At 45.6% G+C, this 25,905-nt stretch overlaps 1 protein-coding gene across 3 annotated transcripts in view; it reads left to right on the plus strand.

Annotated features, from left to right (window-relative positions):
• FBXO4 (F-box protein 4) overlaps positions 1 to 25,905 on the plus strand; it is a 293,565-nt gene that overhangs the window by 100,801 nt on the left and 166,859 nt on the right. The window lies entirely within an intron of this gene.

Below are 25,905 nucleotides of genomic sequence, written 5' to 3' on the forward strand. Positions count from 1 at the left end.
CAGATCAGTTGACTGGGGGTGAGTGTTTGATTTGCTGAAACGCTCCATCCATCATCCCCTTCGGTATTGCTTTGTTCGCCCTAAGTTGGCAGGGTATGCCCAGACGTGGGTCCCTTGCTCACTCTACCACTGGATTCAAGATAGCCTGGCTGATGAGGATTATGAATCCGAAACCGGTCCCAGGATGCTTGTTTCCGGTCCAGTGAAGACATGGCTTGGCAGTGCAGGCTGGACTGTTCCCATGACTCACAGGGTCAGACTGAATTGCATATGGCCATGTCTGAACAGGGGTGGTGGAGCGAGCTAAAGATTGGTGATGGATTAATCCCAGATCAGTTGACTGGGGATGAGTGTTTGATTTGCTCAAACGCTCCGTCCATCATCCCCTTTATTATTGCTTTGTATATAAACATGTAGCAGTTTTTTTTGAAACACAGTAATTCAAAAGTAATAGCAAAGAAAAAGCAGGTGCAGTACCCCACAAGACACCCTTACCTTTTTATCTCCTACTCAATAATTTGCATGACCGTGAGAACAGACTCAGTGCCTCTATGACCAATCTAATTTGTTGGTTATCAGGGATAAGATTTTTCTCAAGATAAGAAAGAACTGAATGTCATAAAGGGATGTAAAAGCTGAGACGACAAGTATTGAAGATTCTGTAATCTATAGGACTTTATTTAGTAATATCATGGCACATAATTAAAGCAGGCTGGCAGCAACCAAAGCTGTTTAAAGGCATTCTTAAAAAAGTGATCAGTTGTAGTTGTTGTTCCTGTGACAGATTAATGGTGAAACTTTGAAAAGTATCTTGTAGGCAGCCACTTACTTTCAAGCGTCTTACATCTTTAATTAAATCACCACTGGTGATCTACATGCTCGCAGAGCCACCCATTCCAACGTAGTTTTCATGCATACCATAATCAACCTGGTGCTACTCTAGATGTCCTTTATTCAAGGATAAGGACTGCTGCTTTTGAAGACATAATATTGCAATGCACAATGGCAATAGGAATAGGAATAGGACTATGAAGGGTGTCAAAGAGAAGTGAGACCAAATACAGCGTGATACTTATACATTCAGAATGTTTATATACATACATATTTAAAGTAGTATTCAATATAGGTGCGTAGTATCCCCAAGTGAACATGGAACTCATAACACCGTGCGTAAAATTTTGTGACATAGAAAACAGGTTTCCATAAAGACAAAGTCGACCATTGGTTTGGTACAAGATGAACACAGCCATCTGATATAATAATCGAGACTGGTAAATGGTTCGCTTTCAATACGGTCAACGGCTTTTCAACCCCGTTAGCTATGACCTTTCAATGCAGGGACATCTGTGGATTGATAACTGTTAGACCTGGCACCTTGGCGTGAGTCTCCCTTCCACTTTTTGCTGATGTGCCTCAGATGTTTTGCTGGTGTTAGCTGCTCAGGGCACTGCGCCACGGCCAATCCGTGCCGCAGTGCAAGTGCTCCCAATGTAAAGTGTACCTGTAATTGATTTCCATGATTGGCTCATTTGATTTACTGTCAGTCCCCAGTAAAGTGCACCAGGAGTACCAGGGCTTGTAAATACAAATACTGCTAGTGGGCCTGCAGTGCTGGTTGCGCCACCCACAGAAGCAGCCTCTTAAAATATGTCTAAGGTCTACCATTGCAAAACCTGCATGCAGTCTGGTACTGTCATGCTGGCTGGGCAAGTGCACACACTTGCCAGCCTCTAAACCTTCCCTTTACTTCATGTGAGTCACCCCTATGGTAGGCCCTAGGGCAGGGTGCATTGTAAGCATAAGGTAGGACAAGCACTGATGTGTGTGGCATGTCCTAATAGTGAATTACAGCCCTTTTTGTTTTTCACTATTGTAAGGCTACCTGTTCTCATAGGCCAGAATGGGCTGCTGGAATTATTACACTCTAATCCCAGCAAGCTCTGGGGACATGGTAGAAAATCAAGTTTAGTATGCCCTACCTCAGAATAATAAAATACTTATTTCAGTAAAGTTTATTTTAATATCCTGTGTTTGCAAATGATACTTTTAGAAAGTTAGCATTCGCTTGCCTGACTATTTCAGCCCGCCTCTGACAGGATGTGTATCTGCTGTCTGGTTTGTGTGAGTGACAGGGTTGGGGAATTCCAGGGGACAGTCTGGGTTGCCAGGTGGTGAATGGAGGGATTACCCCCAGGCTAGGTGGGAGGAGTGCTTCTTGACTCTGAATAGGGCAGTGCTCTGCCACCACAATGCTGGCTCCTCCTCCTGCGGAGCGTCTGATGTCCCTGCCCTGCACCCTGAAAGAAGAAGGCAGCTTCCTGTAAACAGAGTGCTCCAAGACTGGGCTGAACCAGGCTCAGGCCCCCCTGGCCTGCAAAGACAAAGGAAACTGTGTATAAAATTAGGAGCCCTGCTCCTAACAAATCAGATCCTGTTTTACCACAACGAATCTCTGCCCAACTAGAAGGACCAAGAAGAAGCTGAAGGACTGGCCTGCAGTGGTGCCTTGCTGAGGAAGGAGAGGAAAAGACCAGAAAGGACTTTGTTGATTTGTGCTTGAAACTATCTCCAAGGGCTTGATTGAGCTTGCCCCCTGAACTGAACCCCAGGTCCAGTGGGTTCATTGTGCCTTGGCTCGTCTGCAACTGAGCCGTGTGTTTCCTTCCCGCTGGAGCAGAGATTGTGCGCCCTCGCCCCCTCCTAGGGCCATGGCACTCGGGAGTCTGGCCACCTTCTGCCCGCTGAGAGCCCCGCTTGTGTAGAGTCGCTCTCTCCTCGCTGGGCCAGGCCGTCTGCTCCTCTGCCACCCCGCCTGCTATCGGAGCGCAGGGAGTGCTCCCTCGCCCCTCCCGCCGGAATTCTGACTGGAAGCGCAATCCTACGCCTCGGACGGCCGCCCGTACATGCATCGTACCCGGCCGCCCCGCTTTGCCTTTTAGTCTCCTGAGAGAGGCTGCGCCGCACTCCCAAAGCGACCCCCAGTACGGACCGTACTGAAGGCCCCGTGCCGCGCCTGCCTTCTGGAGACCACCAGCTGTGAAAAGACCCCAAGGTACGCTTCGCCCACAAGTGCGTACTCGTGGAGTACTACTCGTCCCCCGGACGACGTCGTGTGGCCTGAAGCACACAAGAAACCCCACCAATCTTCAAGCGCAGTGCTCGTCACGGACTCGGGGTCCGCAATGTTCTGTTTTCCCCGTGAGCATTGTACGCTTGCATCTGTCTCGCCAGGTACGTTCCGGCCTTCCCAACTCCGTGCGCCTGAGAGTGCGAGGCGCGTACCTTGATCAAAGCCTTCTGTTCGTCCCAGAGTACGGGCCGCACAGGAGTGGTACGCCTCGTACTCCTCGGTGGAAGCAACCGTGGCGTATACCGCATACCGCACGGCGCGTGCAAGTTGAAAGAGCCTCCCTGTTCGCGCCCAGAGTACGCTAGAGCGCTACGGAGCGCATAACCTTCCGGGAACCCTAACAAAAGATCGGAACCTACTTGAGGTGGTGTGAGACAATATTCTAAGTCCTGAACCTTGAGAACTAAGCAATCTTTTTCTATGAACTTTAAAGAACACTTGCCATTTTGAAATCTTGTGGCACCTACCCTAAAGCGTTATATTGGTCTTGTGATAATAACTCCATCCTAATCTATATTTTTACATAAAGTACAAATTTTTGATACAAACTACAGCCTGGTGTCCTTTTGTGGGGGGTCCTTGTATTTACTGTATGTGGTCATAAATGCTTAACTGACTTAGCGCCCTGAAGATTAGCCTTGACTGCTCGCGCCACGAAACCTAAAGGGTGATCAGGGGTTATTCTTAAGGAGTAGTTCCCTTGCCCTGACTAGAGGAGAGGGTCCCTGTTTGTCACAAGTGCATACCTGTGCCAACCAGAGACTCACAATTCTAATTCACATTAGAGTAAATCACGTGGGGCCATAACCAGCTAGGACACTGGAATTATATGCATATAGGCAAACTGAGTAAGTACCTGAGGGAGGATTAGACTGTCAAAGTGATATTAGTGCTTCCCAGGGAAGTGAAGGTAGAGGAAAGGGTACTCGTGTGGGATCCCAGCTGGGAACTAATAAAATGGGAAAAGCATTTAAACTGTACTTTAAAAAATGCAGGGAAACTGACTGATCGAGATACAACATACAAGGAATTAATCACAGGACTTGTAAGGTCGCAAGGAGACAGACTTAGTCTTAGCATGTCACCAACTAGGTTGGTGAGTGAGGGCTCTTTTAAAAAAACATGAGTGATTCCTGTTGATAGCCCTTTACCTTTTGGCCTCACTCTTTTTTTTGTAAATTGAGTATTCCTCAAGGGGAAAAAGAGTCGATGCTAAAATTTCCCTCCCCTCCCGTTGTTTATGTATATGTGTAATTTCTCCTAAATCAAAATTCCAAATCGGAAACACATATTTTAACCTTAGTTGCCTAAAAAAATCAGCATCATATGAGGACAATGATTGATTGCATACTTTTCTTTAACCAGAAAAGAGTGATTCTGTGTGGCGTATTTTTCTAGGTCTTTGACTGGGGATTTGGTTGAGATGTATTTCTTTAACAGTCTTTTGAAGCTAATTCTGAGCTTTCTTGGTCCCTTGGTGTGCAACATCAGGACCTGTTTGTAGTGTGTCCCCACTCTGTGCCCACATTTTGACTACTAGATGCTTGCTGGTACCTGACAGATTGTGCTTTGGGTGTCTGCGGGCCAGACCCAGGGCCTGTGCTCTGTGTAAAAAGTACATGGTAATATGGTATGGTTACAACTGGCAATGACAGACCCTAGTATATACTAAGGTAAGGGGGGAATCAAACTACATATAAGTCTCTAGTAAATAATAGGGCAGAGAGGTTTAGCGACTCAGTAGATTTCCTGCACTGGAGTGTGCCCAACTGTTGTGTCGGCTGTCATTTTAAAAGCCAGCCCTGCCTTGCAGGCTGCTTTTAAATTGAAATTATATACAAATTCAACTTTAGATTCAAAGGTACTTCCAAAGTATTAATCTACCTTATTTTTACATATGTCGCCCCTAATGTCTCCCCTAGGTGCCTCATTGGTAGGGTGCTTTGTAATTTTAGGCAGGCATATTATAAAATACGTTTTGTAAACCCTGTTGAGGGGAAAAATTGCCAATTTCATTTTTTCAGATTGTAGTGAATGGCACCTTAGACTAACAGTGTAATATTTAGATATAAAAATTGGTTGGAGCCACTCAAAAATATTCTTCTAGGTATCAAATTAATAGTTAAGATAAATCCAATAACTTGCCACTGGTAGATTTATAATAACCAATAACCGTGACAGAAAAAAGTTATTAAGCCTTCTTTTCTGTGAGCTAACATCCAGCCTTTTAGCTGTGTTTGCTGGCCAGGCTGCTCTAATGGGTTGTGAAAAGCCCTGCTGGAGAGACCGTGACTTTTCTGTGGGCAGAGAAGTACAAACTGTAGAGCAGATGGCGGGAAGAGGGTGAGGGGTAGCCAAGCTGGTCTTCAAAGGGCGAATGACACTTTAGGACAGAACAGGATGACCTCCACACCCTGCCACCCCCGTAATTAGATAAGGGAGATGGTTGGAAGGGGAGTGTTTAGGGAAATTAGCTGCACAAGTAGCTTGGGTTAGCCTGACCCAGCTCCTCTGGAGAGACTTTCTCCATTTTAGATTTTGAGAGAATAGTACTTTCTAGGACAACAATATGCCATACTTTGGAGGAAGTGGTCATGCACCTGGGTGGCATTTCATTGATCAGTGTTGTCTCCCTGCTTTGACGCCTTGGAATCTTGATAAATATGGAAGAGCTGCATAGCTCCTGAGATCTGCTGCCTGAAACTACAAGAAGGACTGCCCTGCTGGAATCTGGATCTGCACCCAAAGGACTGCACTCTGATGGGCTGCACCTGCCACACAACCTGCTAATACAACCCTAAGGACTTTGCCTTTCTTCAAGAAGGATTAAGGAGTGGACTCTCTGCAAGCTACTGGTTAACCGAGCCCACCTTCATCATCCCCACCAAGATTCCCCAGTCTCCATCCTGGACTGTTTCCAGTGGACTTTTAAGGAATTGGCCAGGTGAATTGTGGAGATTGTAGTCCAGACATCTCAAGGACAATCTAGGAGATGCTAGACCCTTGGAATTGTGTTTTGGATACATTGAGCTCTCAAGAGGAACTTCAGGAAGTAGTTCCAGAAGTTTGGAGCAACTTTTGGAAAAGGCTTCATAGGCTGACTGACTTGATGTCGCGAGTCAAGCCAGCTACTTTCAACCGCGACCAGAATTTCAGGTTAGTCCAGCTGAAAGCTCCGGAGCTGCAGATTTCCTGGATTTGACCTAAGGCCTTGCAGAGTAGAAATCCGACAACATTGGATTGAAATTAGCCTGCTGGAGGGGACCGCTCAATGTCGTGAGAAATTTTTTCCAGAAAAGTTTCTAAGTCCGAAGCAAAAATTTTGAGCCAGGCCTCCCGCTTAGTGTATCCGACCAGAGCTCCGTCGCAGTCTGCCTCAAACTTTGACTTTGTCCCAGTCAAGCATGACCAGATGTCTCAAAGTGGCACTATATGTTTTTAAGCCCTTAGAAAGTGCTTATCCTTTAAAAATGTATTTCCCTGGTTCCCTAAATTGGATTCTTGTCATTTTGGTGTCTATTTGTTCATAAAAATATAATCTCTTTCTATAAATTCAATTTGGATTTTTATTGTGTGTTGTGTCTTGCGTATTTAATGTATTGGTGTTTTTAAATACTTTACACACCTGTCTCCTAAGTTACGCCTGCCTGTGCGTTGTCAGCTACCAAAGGTTGAGCCAGGGAGTAATTTTTGGAGCCCTTGTCTGAACCTTTTATTGTGACCTTATTACTAGTGGTAAGTAATAATTATCACTACTAGTAATAAATCACTTTCCAACACATGGATTGACCATTTTCAACTCTTTTATAAAGTTTACCATAGTTGGATGTCATGGTGGTTTTCCTTGTAGAGTAAGAATCTTGAATTCTTTGCATAGGATGCCTCTGAAGCTATTTGGGTCTGCTCTTCTCATAGTGAATCAGTATTTTACCAGAGCACCATTATTTTATTGTTCTTGGTCAGCTAGGTCAAACTCAAGGTGAATTTGTGCAGGATTTGAGTAATGGGGAGAGGTAAATATGAATCTAAAAGTTAGCACTGTCCTAAATTGATCCATGAGCTGAAATTGCCTCGAAATGTTTCTGTGCCACTTGTTAAGGATGGCAGATTTCTCAAACTTTATTACATCTAAGAGGGACAAAATAGCGGGACTGTCTGATTTGCTGATCGTTCCAATAATGCAAACTGGAGTGCTGCCACTTTGTGTTTTTTAAGGCCTCTAAATGGGCATTATGTTCACCGGTTTTGTGTAAGGTGACACCCAGGCAGGTATATGAATCTACAGATTCCACTACAGCCACTTACTTTCCTGACGGTGTCCTTTGCATTTTATGTACCCAAGGATAGAATTTTGTTTTTCTCATATTTAATCTCCAGTTGGTTTTGATCCCTGTGGTGGAATTGATTCAGCCAGTGCTGGTCTAGTCGATGAGGGCTATGTGGGACCATATGGGACATCACCTCCTCGTCAGCTCTCACTGAATTGCATGGAACTGAACCAGTCTACGACTCCAAATTTGTCCCTCCACTCCTCTTAATGACCTCGTTGCTCGTTGATTTGCACGTGCCCAAACTTGTTCATACTACTCTGAACAAACAGTCTCCCTTTTTGTGTCAGCTACTGGCCGATTTTTCAAATATTTTGATATCTCGTCTGCTCTGTCTGTGCAAAATGTTTCTACAATTACTCTGTTTCTTTGTAAAGCGCTCTGATTCCCTTTCCTGGGTCTTGTTCGCGCTATAGAAAACTCTAAAAATAAAGTAAATATGTCCTCTGGAAATTGGGTAACAATTATTCGCTGTTTGTTCAGTTTGGGTGGACAGGCTCTTGAGTTGTTTGTTCAAGGACATCGAAATATCTGATACATAGAAGTCAAAGAATGTTGGTGAAAAGATACATCTCTGTTTTAGTCCTTTAGTTATTAGTATTTTGTGCATCGAGCCGGTGTTGTATGGTTTAACATGAATCAAATTAAAAGAATAGATGCTCATAATGGCATTCAGCTATTTCTCTGCAAGCCCCTACTTTGCTCAGTTTTTTTGCCAGAGTTAGTATTTATTAATAGAATCGAAAGTTGTCTTAAAATCTATGAAGCAAGCATGTTATTTGCTACGTGCCTGTTCAGCTTTGTGAATTAAAAGGCTTAATCCTATAATGTTTCCTTGTGCACTTCAATTTGCTTGGAATCCAGGTTGGAACTACAGGAGTGATTTTTTTTTCTTGTGTCTAAGTTTTTAAATCTTCTAAAAAAATAAGATGCATACTATTTGAATACTATGTCCAATAATGCTATTAATCTATAAATGATTGTGTCCTTTCTAGTACTTTTCTAGTACTTTTTTTATAAAGTGGATAGAGATGGGCTCCTTGCCTTTAATGAAGGAACAAGACCTATATTGTAGCAAGTAATAAACAAATTTCCATTCACATTGAACAAATTTCCATTCACGTTCCATGCGCATATCTGTCACCCACGCACTCATCACCAGCAGCCTTGACTACGGAAACGTGCTCTATGCCAGAATCAACAAAGCACTCCTTAGCAAACTCCAGATCATCCAGAACGCCGCAGCAAGACTCTTCTTCAGCATCGCAAGACAAGACCACATCACCCAGCACCTCTGCGACATCCACTGGCTTCTGTCGAAAAGAGATTATCCTTCAAGCTGCTCACACAGGCCCACAAAGCCCTCCATAACACCGTACCCCAATACCTCAATAAAATAATATTTCTCTGCTCCCCTGACCTGGCACTTGCCGAGGTCCACCGCATCCACAGAGCCAGAATGGGAGGGGGGGCTGATCCATCTCCTAAATAGCGGCCAAGACCTGGAACAAACTCTCCCTCGTCATCAGAAGAAGCCCGGCACTGGAAATCTTCAGAAAGGACCTCAAGACCTTTCTCTTTGGTCTTTCAGACCCTCACGAGTGAGTAGTGTGCTCTTTAAATCCCTGATTGATTGGTTGATCTGGATCTGCGCAATTGTTTTAAGCTCTATCTCACGTATTCCTATGTTAGGAGCTAAGCTATGGGTTAGTTGTTGGAAAGACCAAAAGTCATTGTGGTTTCTTTTCCCTCCAAAGTGACGGGTAGCCACAACCAGTCCTCTTGTGCGAGTAATGTCTTGGTATAGCAGTGGAGATTGCCTGGCCGTATCATATTGATTGTTAGTCCAGAGTTGACTTTAAACTTTTCCTCTGGACCATTTGCTTTCTTAAGAATTGTTGAGTTTTTCTCATTTGATGTTTGAATTCTACCCTCCTACGGATGGTTCCTTAAATTGCACTTCGAATACTTGGTATAGTTACTAACATGTTGCAAGACTTCATATATGTAGCTGATTAAATACTTCTGGCCTCCAGCAGTTGATACAGGTTTTTTAAAGATACCTGGATATAATTCTCATTCTGAGAGGGACCATGAGATTCCCCAACTCAAGTAATTTTGTGATAGCAATAAAATGCTTAAATTCATTTTATATCGTTAATGTCAAGTTTGTTCTCCATTGTGAGCTGGAAGAAAGGAAACAGTGGAAGCAGAATCTTCGGTAAATTAATTTCTCTCTGGAAAGACTTAACAATTTTAATGTTTCCTCATTTTAATATATCTTGAAGGTCTCTAGATGTAAAACAAGGTCAGGTATACTGTTAGATTTTTCAGATATGGCCAGTGATATTTCTATGGATTCTAAACTGTTTTTTTTTTTGTACCGGCAACTTCAGTTGAGTATTGATTTTCTGTAGGCAAAGTATTACCATATGTTTGTGTGTAGGTGTTGCAGCAGTTTGGCGTGAACTTAATGATCTTCATTACTTTATCAGACTTGGACTTGTTTTTGTTTGCTCTACCTTCTAGTACATGAACTCCTATCTTGTTTGATGATTTATCAATATAAATTCTCCGCAAGGGGGGGGGGAGACTCATCACTTTATTTGGAAGGAAGGAGTATGTCACTGACTTGCATTTGAAAATCATCATTGCAACTGTTTTTCAAAGAAGGGCTTGATACCTTTTTTTAGATGGTGTATTACTTTTTTGCAAATTTGGGTTGATGGCTCCAGTAACTCCAGTGGCAACTTTTTAATTTGCAGGCTTTTTGGAAAATATTGGATAGTTTGAAGTTGGTTTGATGTTTTCAAATCTTTGCTTTTAAAATTCTCCTGGATTTTAGAATTCTTGGGTAATCTTTGTTTTTTTTTATTTAATTTTTTAAGATAAAGGCAATTAAGTTGTTGTCATTATCTTCTTGAATGGTTCTATTCTCAAGGGCTCTTGATTTGACATTCAAAGTTGCTGGATCATTGTTTGTTTCCTCTCCAGATGCAGGAAACTTTTGAGTGTTATTCAATACTGTTGGTTCTGCCAATAAATATCATGTTCGTTGTTCACAGTGTGAATAAGTGCTGTTGTGTTAGTTTCATTTCTTCGAACTGTTTTGGAGTTATATGTGTTGGATCTTTGTACCTTAGGTGTTTTAGGTCTACAACGAGACTATGTAGAATTGTTGATACATTATACAATCCATCTTACATGTGTGAGTCCCTGGTGTTTTCAAACGCGTTTTGTGCCCATTTTACTAGGGAATTTAGAGTACTCATTTTCTTATCGATGGATATTATGGATTTGTGCACTCTATCCAAAATGGTAGCTTGTCTTTCCTGGATAAGAGTTTGTTTGGACGATGCTGTGATGATTACATGTAATACCACAGTCAAACCAATGTGTGAGTTCCTTTGATTTACTGTGTTGCTGATTATTCTGAAGATATATACTGTAAGGAGATCAGTTTTGCTGTCATGGTTCACACACATTATCTTCTAATGAGGTTTCTAATAAATCCTGTCTGGCATATCATAATGACTTAATTCATACAGGTTGTCTATGTGCTCCATTTTTTTCCTTTTTTTTTTAAAGTGGACTTAAAATCGGGATTGTCTTTGACTTAAGAGGTCTTCTCGACTTGCAGATGATAATACAGCAGTTGTGTGAATTTGCAATGTACTCTGGTGTTTATTAGCAAATGAGTTGTTCTTGGTATCTGCCACAGGTAGTTAATTTACTTAGCCCTTGTTGGATTAATGCATACACAAGTACAGTTACTTTTTCTATTATGTTAAAAATTGGGTTTCAGGTTGGCAGAGGAATGCACACTGTCCAGAAGGATCCATATTCCTAGTCAGGGCAGTTTACAACACACCCCAATTTATCCTGTGCTGACCCTCTGGTAGCTTGGCACAGAGCCGTCAGGCTTAACTTAACAGTTAACACTTCAACACTTCAAGCAGTAACACAGTGAAAGCACCACAAAAATAGAGCTTAATTTTATAAATAACATAAGACCAAATGACAAAAATTCAACTGTGGAAATCGAGAGATGTATTTTCAAAGAATAAATGTAAATTAGCGGTTGGAAGCAATAAGCTCTTTAATGGGGTATCTGGTCGTGCTAGATCGGGACAAAGTCAAAAGCTCAGGCCAACCGCGATGGGGCGTGGGACAGAGACAAGTACCCATATGGACATGCAAGTACCTTGATCTGGGCTTGCGTCAACGTGGAAGATGTGAGGTGCAGCAGAAGCGATGCATCAGTGTCGAGTCACACCTTGGGTGAGATGCTTCGAGTTTCTCAACACAGTGGCGGCGATGTTGGGTTTCGAGTGCGAGTCGCCAGTTCCAAAGGTGATATAATAATAATAATAATAATAATCCACATTTGTATAGCGCACAATCACCCGTTAGGGTCTCTAGGCGCTGGGGGCCGTCTGGAAGATTAAGCAAGCTATTGCCCAGAGTCGCATGGTGCTGGGCTAACCTGCCACCGGAGCTGGGGATCGAACCCTGATCCCCAGATTCCAGCGTCAGTCGCCCTGGCCGCGGCGCCACACCTCTCATGCGGCTTCTGCTCCTGCAGCAGGTGATGCGTCGATTCTGTAGGCGATGCGTCAGCTACGTTCCATGCTTTGACAAGGGTGTGCTGGTTATTATTATTATTAAAATTTTATATAGCGCGCAGCTACCCTTGGGCATCCCGGCGCTTTCCAGACCCATTTAAGAAACGGTACGTTTAATGTAATCAAACAGGAAAGAGGTAAGTTTTAAGACCTTTGCGAAATCTCAGTGTGCAAGTCTCAGCGCGCATTTCAAAAGGAAGCGAGTTCCAAAGCTTTGCTGTATGAACTGAGAACCTTCTCCCACCCGTCCTAGCTCTTTTAATTCTGGGGACTAAGAGAAGATGTTTTTGATCTGACCGCAGTGTTCTACTGGCTTTATATGGGACCACTAGGTTCCTCAGTATTGGGGGGCCCTTACCCAGGAGGATTTTGTGGGCAGTGCAGAGTGCCTTGAATTTCACTCGTTCGCGCACTGGCAACCAGTGCAGTGCCTTCAGAGCGGGCCGGGCAGACTGTGATCTAGGAATGCCCATGAGTAACCTTGAAGCCGCATTCTGGACCTGTTGTAGTTTGTCTAGGGAGGATTCCGGGGCGCCCAGGAAGATGGAATTACTAAAATCTAACCTAGATATAATCAGCCCCTGGATCAGCAGCTTCCTTGATGTTACAGGCAAGAGGGGGAGGATTTTCCGCGCTGACCGTAACAGAGCAAAGCACACTCCCGCGGTTTTCTTGGCGTGAGTCCTAAACGACAGGTCTTGCTCTATCCACACCCCTAGGCTCTTAATCAACTCTTTCGGGGTAGGCAAGTCTCCCATACAACTTGGCCAGCTGGACAGAGGGAGCAGGGGATTTTTACTCCCTAACAGCATTACCTCTGTTTTTGAGCCGTTCAACTTCAGGGCTGACTCGTCCATCCAGGTGTGGATTGCCGACAGGCAGGAGTGAAGTAAGTCCGCGTTCTCTACCAGTTGGGATAAGGCGACCACCAACTGCGTATCGTCCGCGTAACTGACGATCTTGATGTCGTAGGGGGCCACCACACCCTCCAGGGGGGCCATATAGACATTGAATAATGTCGGGCTGAGGGAAGAGCCCTGTGGCACACCACACTGGAGGGGGATAGATTTGGAGCGATGTTTGCCCTCCCAAACCTGGTACGACCGTCCGGTAAGAAATGACCTCAGCCATTCCAATGCGACACCTGACACACCAACCTCAGACAGCCGTCGTATCAACACCTGATGGTTCACGGTGTCGAACGCCGCACTTGGGTCCAGGAGGATCACTGCCACTGATCCCCCTGAATCCAAGATGCGTCTGGATTCATCGACGACTGCTAGGAGGGCAGTGTCGGTGCCCTGGCCAGGGCGGAAGCCGGTTTGTGAGTCTCGGAGCAGACCATTAGCCTCCAGAAAACCCGACAGTTGTCCATTCACTAACCTTTTGGCAATTTTGCCAATACCCGGCAGGCGAGAAATGGGCCTAAAGTTCGAAAGGTCCCCGGGATATAAATGCGGCTTCTTTATCAGCGCCTTTACCACTGCGGTTTTCCAACTTGGTGGCACCGAACCTAGGGCAAAGGAGGCATTCATTAGGTCAGTAACCGGGGCCGCAATGGAGGCTGCTGCTTGTTTAAGGAACTTCATGGGCACAGGATCCATGGGAGAACCACTTTTCAAGGACCCAAGGACCTTTACCACCTCCTCCTCCTCTACTGGGCCAAAAGTATCTAGACAGGGGAGTATCCTATTAGGCCGAGACGTTATATTGACGTTCTCATTATGAAGTGGCGTCCGAGGCTGAGGCAGGGACCTGACCTATACCTATACAAAGGCGGAGATGCTCCGGTTCTGATCCACGCAAAGACAAAGATACGCCGGCTCTGATAAGGATGCGTGGGTTCTGGTTGTAGAAGCACCTTAAGCCTCACTTTCAAGGGTCTAGGTCTGGGTGGCACCACGTGGCAGGGCAGGCTCCTAGCTTATAAAGTCCAGATGCAGGCAGTTGAAGTATTTTATTCCTGAGACCTGGAACAGGAGGCAAGCCAGAAAACCCTTGGAGTCACTCTGGGTTTTAGTGATGCAGGTCCAGTCCTACTTATCCAGGCAGGATAACAGTAGGCAGCATAGCAGCTCTTTAAGGCAAGAGCACAGCCAGGCAGAAGTCCAGCAAAGCAGCAGTCCAACACTGCCACTCAGCAGTCCTTTCAGCAGCACAGTAGCTCTTCCTGGTCACAGGTTCAGAAAGTGTACTGAAGTTATGGTGTCAGAGGACCAGTTCTTATACCCAGTTGTGCCTTTAAAGTGGGGGGGCACTCAAAAGAAACCTTTGAAGTGCACAGAGGTCCTCCCTGCCTGCCACGGTTCCAGACTAATTACAGGGGAGTATGTAGCCCTCTGTGTGTGGGCAGGGCACAGCCTATTCAGGTGTGAGTGTGTGGCTGTGCCAGGTCCTTCCTCCCATCTCCCAGGAGAACTCATCAAGACACACCTCGGCTCCTTTTGTTTGTGGCAGTCTAGAGGGAATACACAAAGGCCAGCTGTCAACCAGGTGAACAGTGACAGGCAGCAGGCACCAAATGGCTAAAGTAACTAAATGCCCAAAAACATTTGCTAAGCTGTAATTCAAAATCCAGCTTTACCATAAGTTGTGATTTTAAATTGGGAGTCTAGTAACCCCAAACTTGAAAAGTCTGTCTCTTCATAATTGGAAATTAAAGTGGAAGTTGTAATATGGTAATCCTAATGTTATCCTGTGGGAGAGATATGCCTTGCAGTAGGGAAAATCGAAATGGGGAGCTTTTCACTAGCAAGACATGTAAAACTTAAAAGTGCATGTCCTGCCTTTTAAATACATTGCACTCTGCCCAGTGGGTCATACAGGGCCTAACTTAGGGGCAACCTTTATGTTTAAAAAGGGAAGGTTTAGGCCTGGCTAGAGGTTTATCGTGCCATGTTGAAGTGGCAGTGTAATCTTCACATACAGGTCCTGCATTGGCAGGTCTGAAGCATGGCTAGAGGGCTACTTAAGTGCGTGGCACAATGAGTGCTGCCAGCCCACTAGTAGCATTTAATTTACAGGCCCTGTGCACATGTAGTGCCCTTTACACGGGGCTTTTAAGTAAATTAAATATGCCAATTTGTGTTAAGCCACTGTTACAATAACTATGGGAGAGAGCACAAGTACTTTAGCACTGATTAGCAGTGGTAAAGTGCACTGAGTCTTAAAGCCAGCAAAAACGAGGCCTGTAAAATAGAGGGAGGCAGGTAAAGAGTTGGGGGAAGACCACTCTAAGGCTGTTAGGTCTAACATATTACTTTAGATTTTTTGGTCCTTGATGAAGTGCTCTGTTTGCATTTATTTCGTTTTGCCTTCGAGTCCTCCTTGGTCATTTTGGTAGTTGGTTCAGCAATGATTGAAAATATTAGATCTAGAAATAAGGCAATATCTTTCAAAAAAGGTTTCAAGTTAATCAATCAACGACCACTTATAGAGCAGAGCGCACAGCTACCTCAGAAGAGGTGTCGTGGCGCTAGCCGCTTTGAGAGACATGAGACTACTGCTCCTTCCTACAAAAGCCTTTCTGAATTCCTGTTCTGTGTCCAAATAGCGCAGGTGGCTGGGTAACACCTGCCTCCTTGTCGCATTTTTGAGAAACAGGGGACATTGAGAAGACGCTGCTGATTAGATCTGTGTCCACTCCTGATGATATGGGATGTGCCTTGACCTGAGATATTTTGGGCCTTTGCCGTGATAGGCTTGGAAAACCAGGGTGAGTGCCTTAACCTCTATGTTATGTTATGTTAATAACTTTTATTCAGCGCACAGCTGCCCCAGCGAAGGGGCGTCCTGGCGCCTGATCCAGTATCACAACACAACAAAGCACCGCTAAAAAGAAGGAGGATCAGTCAGTAGAGGTGAACAGATAGGTTTTGATCGCACGTCTGAAGAGAGTCAGGCTATCAAGGGCACGGATATGGGCAGGAAGGGAATTCCATAATCCGGCCGCCATAACTCGAAATGAACGGCCGCCCATTCTACTCAGTCTGAATCTAGGCGTGTTCGCTAAATGGAGAGATTCCGACCTGAGAGACCGCCTGGGGACATACGGGGAAACAAGACCCGTCAGGGCAGGAGGTGACGAGAATTTCAGGATCTTGAATGTCAGACAGAGCGCCTTGAATTTGATTCTCTGTCTGACCGGCAGCCAGTGAAGGGAGGTTAAAACTGCAGATACAGAGCACCGCCTCGGGAGGCCCACAATGGCCCGCGCAGCGGCATTCTGCACCCTCTGCAGTCTGGTGGCCTCGGCCTGATTAACACCAAGCAGCAGAGCACTCCCATAGTCCAGCCGAGAAAGAATAGCGGCTTGGACCACCAGTTGCCGAGTAGGGGGGTCGAAAAATTTGAGGACTGGTCTCAGTCCTCGCAGAATACCATAGCAGGTAGCTGCGATCTTCTTAGTATGGCTGGTGAAGGAGAGGTTGGAATCCAGCCAGACCCCCAAGTTCTTCACTTCGGCCGCTGGGATGGGAGTCACCCCCAATTCAGGAGGCCACCATTGGTCTCCCCACAGTTCCGCTTGCTTTCCTAAGATCAGGACTTCGGTTTTCTTAGCGTTTAACTGTAAACAGTTAATACGCATCCAATTCGCCACGGCTAAGAGCCCTGCGCGAAACCTGGGGGCAGTCACCTCAGGGTCCCCACTGAGTGTCACCGCCAGCTGCGTGTCGTCGGCGTACGATGTCATGGTTAAGCCACTTTGTCTGACGACAGCAGCCAGCGGTTTCACATACAGGTTAAACAAAGTGGGGCTCAACGCAGAGCCCTGAGGTACTCCTAGTCCCAAAGGATGGAAAGAGGACTGACCAGGTGGAATGGCTACTTTAAAAAAACCGGTCTGAGAGGAAAGAGCGGAACCAGTGAAGAGCTTTCCCCTCAAGTCCCACTTCCTCCAGCCTCCGCAACAAAATGTCATGAGACACCGTGTCGAACGCGGCGCTCAGGTCTAACAAGAGGAGCGCCGCTGTCTGCCCCGCATCCAGCACCGAACGCAGATGTTCGCTCATAAAGAGCAGCGCAGTTTCGGTGCTGTGTTGTGCGCGAAAACCATTCTGGCTCTCGTCAAGAATATTATTGCGAGAGAGATGGGCAGACAAGATGGAATTCACGTGTGCCTCAGTGACCTTGGCGGTCCAGGGCAGGAGGGAGATGGGGCGGTAGTTCTCAGGTAGCAGAGGGTCGAGACTAGGTTTCTTCAGAATGGGGCTGACCACTGCTTGCTTCCAAGAGGCCGGAACCACGCCCTCAGCTAGTGAGCAATTGATCAGGTCCAATATAGGCTCACGGCATAGGGGCGGGAGAAGAGTGATAAGCTCTGGCTTCAAAGGGTCTAGAGGAGAGCCAGATTTGATTTTAAGGCTCAGAGTATCAAACGCCTCAGCTGACAAAGCAGGTAAGGAGGACAAAGGTTCGCAGTCCGGGATTCTTACAGCCCCGGGCTCGTCACCTTGCATAGATGGCATAAACCCTCGGTAGATTACCTGCACCTTCTCCACAAAAAAGGATGCCAAGCTTTCACAGTGGGAGTCCGTGCAGATAGCTAGCGAGGTGGCCCGTTTACCCATCAGATCTTTGAGCACCTTGAATATTAATTTTGATGGGTTGGGGCTGTTTGAAAGCTCAGAGGCATAGTATGCCGCCCGGGCGTGACAGATAGCTCTGTGATAGATCTTTAGCTGGGTAAGGTACAGTGATTTTAATGTGGGGTCGAAGGATTTCCTCCACAACCTCTCAGCTTGCCGGCAAGTTCTTTTGAGCTTGGCAAGGGTCTCATTATACCATGGACTGCGAGTTTTAGCATGACATTTCAACCATCGCATTGGTATAAGAGAATCAAGAGCAGTACGGACCCAGTTACAGAACTGTTCATATCCCTGTTCCACATTCGACAGGTCGCCCAGGGGCTGTGCCTCCAGGATTTTGACAAATTCCTCCATTTTAAGCTTACGCCAGTTTCTTTTAAGGGTCAGTCTGTCCATAGGTTTGAATCGTTGGTCATCCAAGGGACATGACACTTTAACCAACAGATGATCAGTCCAGCCCACCGCCACCGGGTCAAAAGCCCTAGCCCGAACCAAGGTGGTAAAGAATGGGTCAAGGATGTGACCTCCTATATGCGTGGGGGCAGTGACTAGTTGGTTCAGTTGCATGGCTTCAAGGTCCGCTATCAAAAAACTAATGGGTAAAGAAGACGTCTGATCAAGATGTATATTCAGATCGCCAACGATGTTAAAGTTAGCACATCTAGGAGCTAACGAATTAACCATGCCAACACTGGCAACAACCCCAATTTTCCGAAGGTGATTCTGCTGCAGAAGCACTAGAAAAATATAACGAATCTCTTAAGTCTGCTATTGACTCTCTTGCCCCGCTAAAACTTCATAGACAGTTTCCTCCCACCAAACAAGAAAAGTGGTATACTCTTGACCTAAGGAAGGAAAAGCAGAAATGCAGGAGGCTAGAAAAAATTTGGAGAAAATCGAAAAATGAGCAGGAAAGGAAAATGTTTTTAGAGGCCCAGGCAAAATATTATAAGAATATAAAGCTTGCAAGGAAAAATAATTTATCCCTACAACTGGAAGAGGCGGGTAATTGCCCAAGGGAATTATTTAAAATCTTGCTAAGCTTTATAAAGCCACCAGCTAGTGAGAGCCCTGATGATGCCTCACAGACATTGTGTGAGGAGATCTCCAAGTTCTTTGAGGACAAAATAAACCTGATTTATAACAAAATCTTGGCCTCACAAGGCGCAGTAACAGGGTCCCCCCCTCCATGTACACCTCCGGCACTGATCAAAAACACCCTTCTTGCTATCCCACCAGTTAGTGACTCGGATCTTCCCCTTCTCATTAACCATATGAAAACTGGCTCCCCGAGCGATCTCCTTCCTGCTAAAATGGTGGCCCCTCTTATTTCCATCTTGGGGCCTTCCATTCAGTCAGTTATGAACATCTCGCTGACGAAAGGACAAGTTCCGAGAGAATGGAAGATAGCGGTGGTAAACCCTATCAGGAAGAAGGCGGCCTCCCCTTGGACAGATCTGTCCAACCTTCGGCCTATTTCCCTCCTACCCTACATCGGAAAGATGACGGAGAAGCACGTTAACACCCACCTATCGAACCATCTTGAAGCAGTAGAAGGCCTGGACCCTTCCGAATCTGGGTTCAGGCCAAATCACAGCACCGAATCAGCCCTGCTGGAAGTCACCAATAACATCAGGTTGACACTAGACAGTGGGGGCTCCATGATTCTGGTGCTGTTGGATTTGTCTGCTGCTTTCGATACGGTGTCCCATGAAGTGCTTCTCGGTCGTCTGAGGGGTGTAGGATTGGGAGGGACGGCCCTGTCTTGGGTGGAAAGCTTTCTTTCCTGCCGCTCCCAAGAGGTCAGGCTGGGCTCCCACAAATCCATCTCCAGGGAGCTCAACAGGGGTGTGCCACAGGGCTCATGTCTTAGCCCCACATTATTTAATGTGTACGTGGCCCCCCTGGCCGACTTAGTGAGGCCATATGGGTTTACCCCGATATCCTACGCTGATGACACCCAGCTGATGTTCCCTTTCAAAATCTTCTCACCTGCCCTGCAAAAATCCTTCGCGGAAGGCATGAGAGCTGTGTCATGTTGGATGGCTGAAAATTGCTTGCAATGCAATGTGGGAAAAACAGAGGTGTTACTGTTTGGGGAGGCAGCAACACTCTGGTCTGGAGACTGGTGGCCCACAGAATTAGGACCTGTTCCGATCCCAAAGCAGACGGTCAAAAACTTGGGGGTGTTTTTCGATCAAGCCCTGACTTTTAAACATCATGTCGACCAAGTTGCTGGCACCTGCTTTAGAGCCATTGGACTTTTGAAAAGGGTGTTTCCTTACATACCCGACGTTCACAGGAAAACCCTTGTCCAGGCACTGGTGATCAGTAGATTGGACTACTGTAATGGCCTTCTTTTGTCAACCAATGAAAGCCAATTAAAAAAACTACAAGTAGTCCAAAATACGGCGGCGAGGCTAGTTCTCAACCTTCCATCTAGAACACCCTCCCGCCCTTTACTAGCTAAACTTCACTGGTTGCCAGTGCGGCAACGTACAAAGTTCAAAATTCTGTGCACCATTCACAGGTCTCTGATAGGAAAAGGTCCTAAATATCTGACAAAAGCTTTTCTTCCCTACGTGCCAGGCCGATCACTTCGATCGAGTAATCTGTACTTATTACAGGTCCCTAAAATAAAAAAATCCCGTCAGGGAGGTCGCGCTCTGGCATACGCAGGACCCACCCTTTGGAATGCCCTTCCCCTTCAACTCAAACTCATCACCAATCACTTAGCCTTTCGTAAAAACCTCAAAACCCACCTCTTCACCACCACTTAATCAGTCTGTGTTTTACCTTTTGCCCTTGACTAGCCCGGGGTTAAGCACTCTTGTTCCATCTTAAAGCGCAGAGATATCCCTTCGGGGATCTATTCAGGCGCTATACAAGCACATAAATAATAATAATAAATAACGAGAGCGGCCTTGAAAACCGTGTCATTCCCTGGAGGGCGATAGATAAGCAGTCCACTCAGTGTGAACTGATGGCTGACAGTGACCTTAAAAGAGGCGCTCTCGCACATCGGCAGATCAAGGACTTTCCACACCGCCGGAAAGCAAGATTTTATCGCCATAGCTATGCCTCCTCCCCTAGAAGTACGGTTCAAAGTAAATACCGTATAGGTGGAAGGAAAAGCCAGATTTATTATGGCAGAGTCAGCGTCCTGTAGCCAGGTCTCGGTAAGAAAAATGAGGTCAGGTGAGTCCTTGTCAATCATGTCACGGAGGGACTGATGGTGCTTGACCAGTGATCTCACATTAAGGCTCCATATACTAAGTGCTCGCTCAGAGTAGTCAATACGCGTACCTAGAGTAGATCTTACAGTAGAGCGCACCCCAGTGGGGGAATCCAGAGAGAAACTGCCACAAGGACAGACATAAGGTCCCGAAAGAGGAAACACCAGATCATGTGTACAGGCCCTAAGACCATCCCTAACAGAGAAGAGATCGGCGCAGTTGTACCTGATCGGTGCGATGGAATCCATGGTGGGATATGAGCAGGAAGCCAGAGTCCTGTGCCCGCACCCGCTGCCCTCCAGGTCACAGGGAGCCAGTGGAGCTGTCTCAGATGAGGAGAGATGTGCTGTTGGAGAGTATTAGGCAGGTGGGTGCGATAACCCAGCTTTGCCCTATATAGCATCTTTGCTTGTGCATCTGTCCGTGATCCTTGTGAGAAATGATTTATATGCTTTTAGACGTCACTAGGAGTTACACATTTATGTCCTTTAATGTACATGAAAGTGGAGTGCCTCCCTTTAACCCCTTCGCTGCTAGGCCTTTTCCCCTCCTGTGCTAAGCCTTTTTTTGGCATTTTGGAGTAGTGCGCGCTTAGGCCCTTGTAACTTTTTGACCACATAAGGTATCCACGCCAAATTTGCGTCCTTTTATTCCAACATCATGTGGATTCTAAAGGCGCCCAGGGTTTGTGGATTCCCTTGGAGGGGTCCCAGAAATTAACCAAAATATAGTGATTTTTTTCGTTTTTTTCAGAAAAATGGAAAAAACGGGCTGCAAATGAAAGCCTCTGGGTTTTTCCCTGAAAATGTTATCAAAAAAGGGTTTGTGGAGCTGAAATCTACATTTTCTCAACTTTTAGGGAATGACAGTCTTTTGTCAGAGAACCGAAATTTTTCACTCAGTTTTGGCATTTTTCTTGGACATAGCATATTTTTGCTATTTTTAGAGCTTTCCACCTCCTTCCAGTTAATGGTAGAAATGAGTTTGAAAGCAATAATGGATCCTGGAAAGCTTTACATTTTCGAAAAGTAGACAAAATTCTGAATTCAGAAAGGGGTCATTTGTCTAAATCCATGAAGGTTTCGTTATAGAAACTAACAGTTAGATATTGGAATAATTGAACATTTGTTGAAAACAGCCTTTTGTCTCAACGTTTTCACCTATAACTTTTTCTAATTTTGACAGCTCTTGGAAAGCAATACACCGTTACATCCGTTAGACCTTCCTGGTTGTGGGGATATATAGGACTTGTAGTTTCACCAAGAACCCGACGAACCCAGATCCAAAAACTGAGCAGCAACTTGCAATGGTATTTTTTCATTTACTGGGTATAGAGCACTTTGTCTTGGAAAATGTATACATGGAATAATCTGTATGAAAGACACCTATGTATTTCTGAATTGGCTACAAATTATAGAGTTCAGAAACAGTATATAATTGCACATTTTCAAAATTGGGAATACTCATACTAGCATGAGAATTATTGGTCATTTTTCAAAAAGATGTTTTTTTTACACAATGTCTTTCATTGAAAGGGAGAAATGCATGAAAGCTCAATTGGTAATAACAGTTGATTTACAAATCTGAATTACCCCAAGTGTCCCGATAAAAACGGTACTTCACTTGTGTGGGTCGGCCTTGTGCCTGCGACAGAAAACGGCGCAAAATGCAACGTGGTTAACCTAAATTTTGCAGTTACAAATTGACCCTTTTTTGGCAAAGTGCCTACCTGTAGTTTTTGCACCCTAGCTCTGCCGGCACCTAGGGAAACCTAGCAAACCTATACATTTTTGAAAAGTAGACACCCAGGGGAATTCAGGATGGGGTGACTCGACTGCCTACCACCAGGTTTTGTTACCCAGAATCCCTTGCAAAGCTAAGATTTTGACAAAAAAACACATTTTCCTCACATTTCTGTGGTGGAAAGTTCTGTAATCTGCGTGGATCAACAAATTTCCACCCACCCAGCGATCGCCCAGGCGTCCCGAAAAAAATGGTACCTCACTTGCGTGGGTAGGCATAGTGGCTGCGACATGAAACAGCGCAATACGCAACATGGTCGCACCTCAATTTCCCAGTGAAATCTAGCACGTTTTGGACAAAAAGACTACCTTTTGTTTTTGCGCCGTAGCTCTGCCAGCACCTAGGGAAACCTAGCAAACCTATACATTTTTGAAAACTAGACACCCAGGGGAATTCAGGATGGGGTGACTCGTCTGCCTACCCCCAGGTTTTGTTACCCAGAGTCCCTTGCAAACCTAAAAATTTGACAAAAAAAACACATCTTCCTCACATTTCTGTGGTGGAAAGTTCTGGAATCTGCGTGGATCAACAAATTTCCACCCACCCAGCGTTCCCCCAGGTCTCCCGAAAAAAATGGTACCTCACTTGCGTGGATAGAGATAGTGGCTGCAACAGGAAACGGTTCAAATCGTACGGTGGTGAATTTACAATACCCTGAAGCAATATAACTTTGATTTTGGGGGGGGGGGGCACCTGAGTTTTTGGCCCGGGGCTGGGTGGTATTCTTTGGAAAGTAGCAAACCCAAACAGTTCTGAAATCTAGACACCCGGGAGAGTCCAGGAAGGTATGGCATGCGTGGGTCCCCCAATGTTTTCCTACCCAGAACCCCTTGCAAACCTTAAAATTAGGTAAAAATAGCACTTTTCCAAACTTTGTGGCGTGGGATCGCCGTGCCGGTAAATGTGTCCTACCACCCAGCGTTCCCCTTGTTCTCCCGAGTAAAAGGATACCTCACTTGTGTGGGTGCCCCAAAGCAGAACACGCCAAAAATGAATTTTGAAAAAAGTAGAATTCAGTAGTATTTAAGTTTTACAAATTAAGCCCCCCAGCCTGAGTCACATGCCTTGGGCCCACCCACACAAGTGAGGTATCATTTTACTCTGGAGAACAAGGGAAACGCTGGGTGGTAGGACATTTGTGGCGGCAGCGAGATCCCACCCAAAAAAGTACGGAAAAGTGGGTTTTTTGACAAATATTTAAGGTTTGCAGGGGTTTCTGGCTAGGAAAACATTGGGGGACCCACGCATGCCATACCTCCCTGGACTCCCCCGGGTGTCTAGTTCTCAGAACTGTTTCGGTTTGGCAGTTTCCAAAGATGCCCGCCAAGCCCCGGGCCAAAAGCTCAGATGACCCCCTCAAAAATTAAGATTGTTTGGCTAAAGGTAATTTTTTGGTCTCCACAGTAAGAATTGGGCCTTTTCCTAAAGCAGCCACTATGCCTACCCACGCAAGTGAGGTACCATTTTTATCGGGAGACCTTGGGGAACGCTGGGTGGGAGGTAATTTGTGTGAGCCCAGTGATGCCACGCTTTCCCACACTAAAACGTGTGAAAAAACTAATTTTTTCCAGCTAAAATTGAGGTTTGCAAGGGATTCTGGGTAAAGGAATGTTGGAGGATCCACGCAAGCCATACCTCCTTGGAAGCCCCCGGGTGTCTACTTTTCAGAATTGTGTGGGTTTGGTAGATTTCCCTAGATGGCTGTCTCGCACGGGGCCAAAAACCCAGGTAACCCCTCTTGCAAAAGCTGGTGGACTTGACATTGTCACCATTGTCAAATTCACCAGCTTTTGCAAGAGAGGTTACCTGGGTTTCTGGCCCCGTGCGAGACAGCCATCTATGGAAACCTACCAAACCCACACATTTCTGAAAAGTAGACACCCGGGGGCTTCCAAGGAGGTATGGCTTGCGTGGATCCTCCAACGTTCCTTTACCCAGAATCCCTTGCAAACCTCAATTTTAGCAGAAAAAAAATCATTTTTTTCCCCACGTTTTAGTGTGGGAAAGCGTGGCATCACTGGGCTCACACAAATTACCTCCCACCCAGCGTTCCCCCAGGTCTCCCGATAAAAACGGTACCTCACTTGCGTGGGTAGCCATAGTGGCTGCAACAGGAAAAGGTCCAAATCGTACGGTGGTGAATTTAAAATACCCTGAAGCAATATTACTGATTTTTGGGGGGGGGGGCACCTGAGTTTTTGGCCCGGGGCTGGGTGGTATTCTTTGGAAAGTAGCAAACCTAAACAGTTCTGAAATATAGACGCCCGGGAGAGTCCAGGGAGGTATGGCATGCGTGGGTCCCCCAATGTTTTCCTACCCAGAACTCCTTGCAAACCTTAAAATTAGGTAAAAATAGCACTTTTCCAAACCTTTTTGGCGTGGGATCGCCGTGCCGGCAAAAATGTCCTACCACCCAGCGTTCCCCTTGTTCTCCCGAGTAAAATGATACCACACCTTAACAGTTACTCAAAAGTCAAACATTCAAGCACGGCTATCTATTCCTCAAAGACACACACAAACGGGTTGGATTTGGCACGAGGGCGAGTGATGGTTCAGTACATAACATTTTATTAACAAGATATTTCAAAAAAATGAAATGCTCTGTCAATAAATAAATGCATAAAAACCGAACCAGTGACTCGCAACTCGTGAGCTGTAAAGCCACGACAAGGCACCAACCGTTTTACAGGCCATTCACGCACCTTTCATACCTGATACAAACCAGACCATTGACACCATCCGAATGGAAAAGCAACACATAACAACAATCACAATAAGGGACAAGGTACAGCCTACTGCAGAAAGAGAAAAAAAAACAATTATTACTGCACACCCATCTAATCCGCAAGAACACACACATACTGGTTGGATTTGGCACGAGGGTGAGTGATGATTCAGTACATACAATTGTATACGCAAGTAATTTCACAAAAATGAAATACACTGCGTATAATTGAAAGTATGATAAACTGAACCACTGACTCACAGCTCGTGAGCTGTAAAGCCACGTCAAGGCACCAACCTCTTTACAGGCCATTCATACACCTTTCGTACGCGTGACACATACAAAACATTCACGCCGCGGACCCATCACATTTCAACACTCACACCAGCAAACAGCGCCATTCAAGGGCCCATCACTTTCACACGCCCACATTTCTGACACTGCAACTACACAAAATGATGGACTGTGTG

Source organism: Lissotriton helveticus, chromosome 2_1 (genome assembly GCF_964261635.1).
Source record: "Lissotriton helveticus chromosome 2_1, aLisHel1.1, whole genome shotgun sequence".
Lineage (NCBI taxonomy): Eukaryota > Metazoa > Chordata > Amphibia > Caudata > Salamandridae > Lissotriton > Lissotriton helveticus.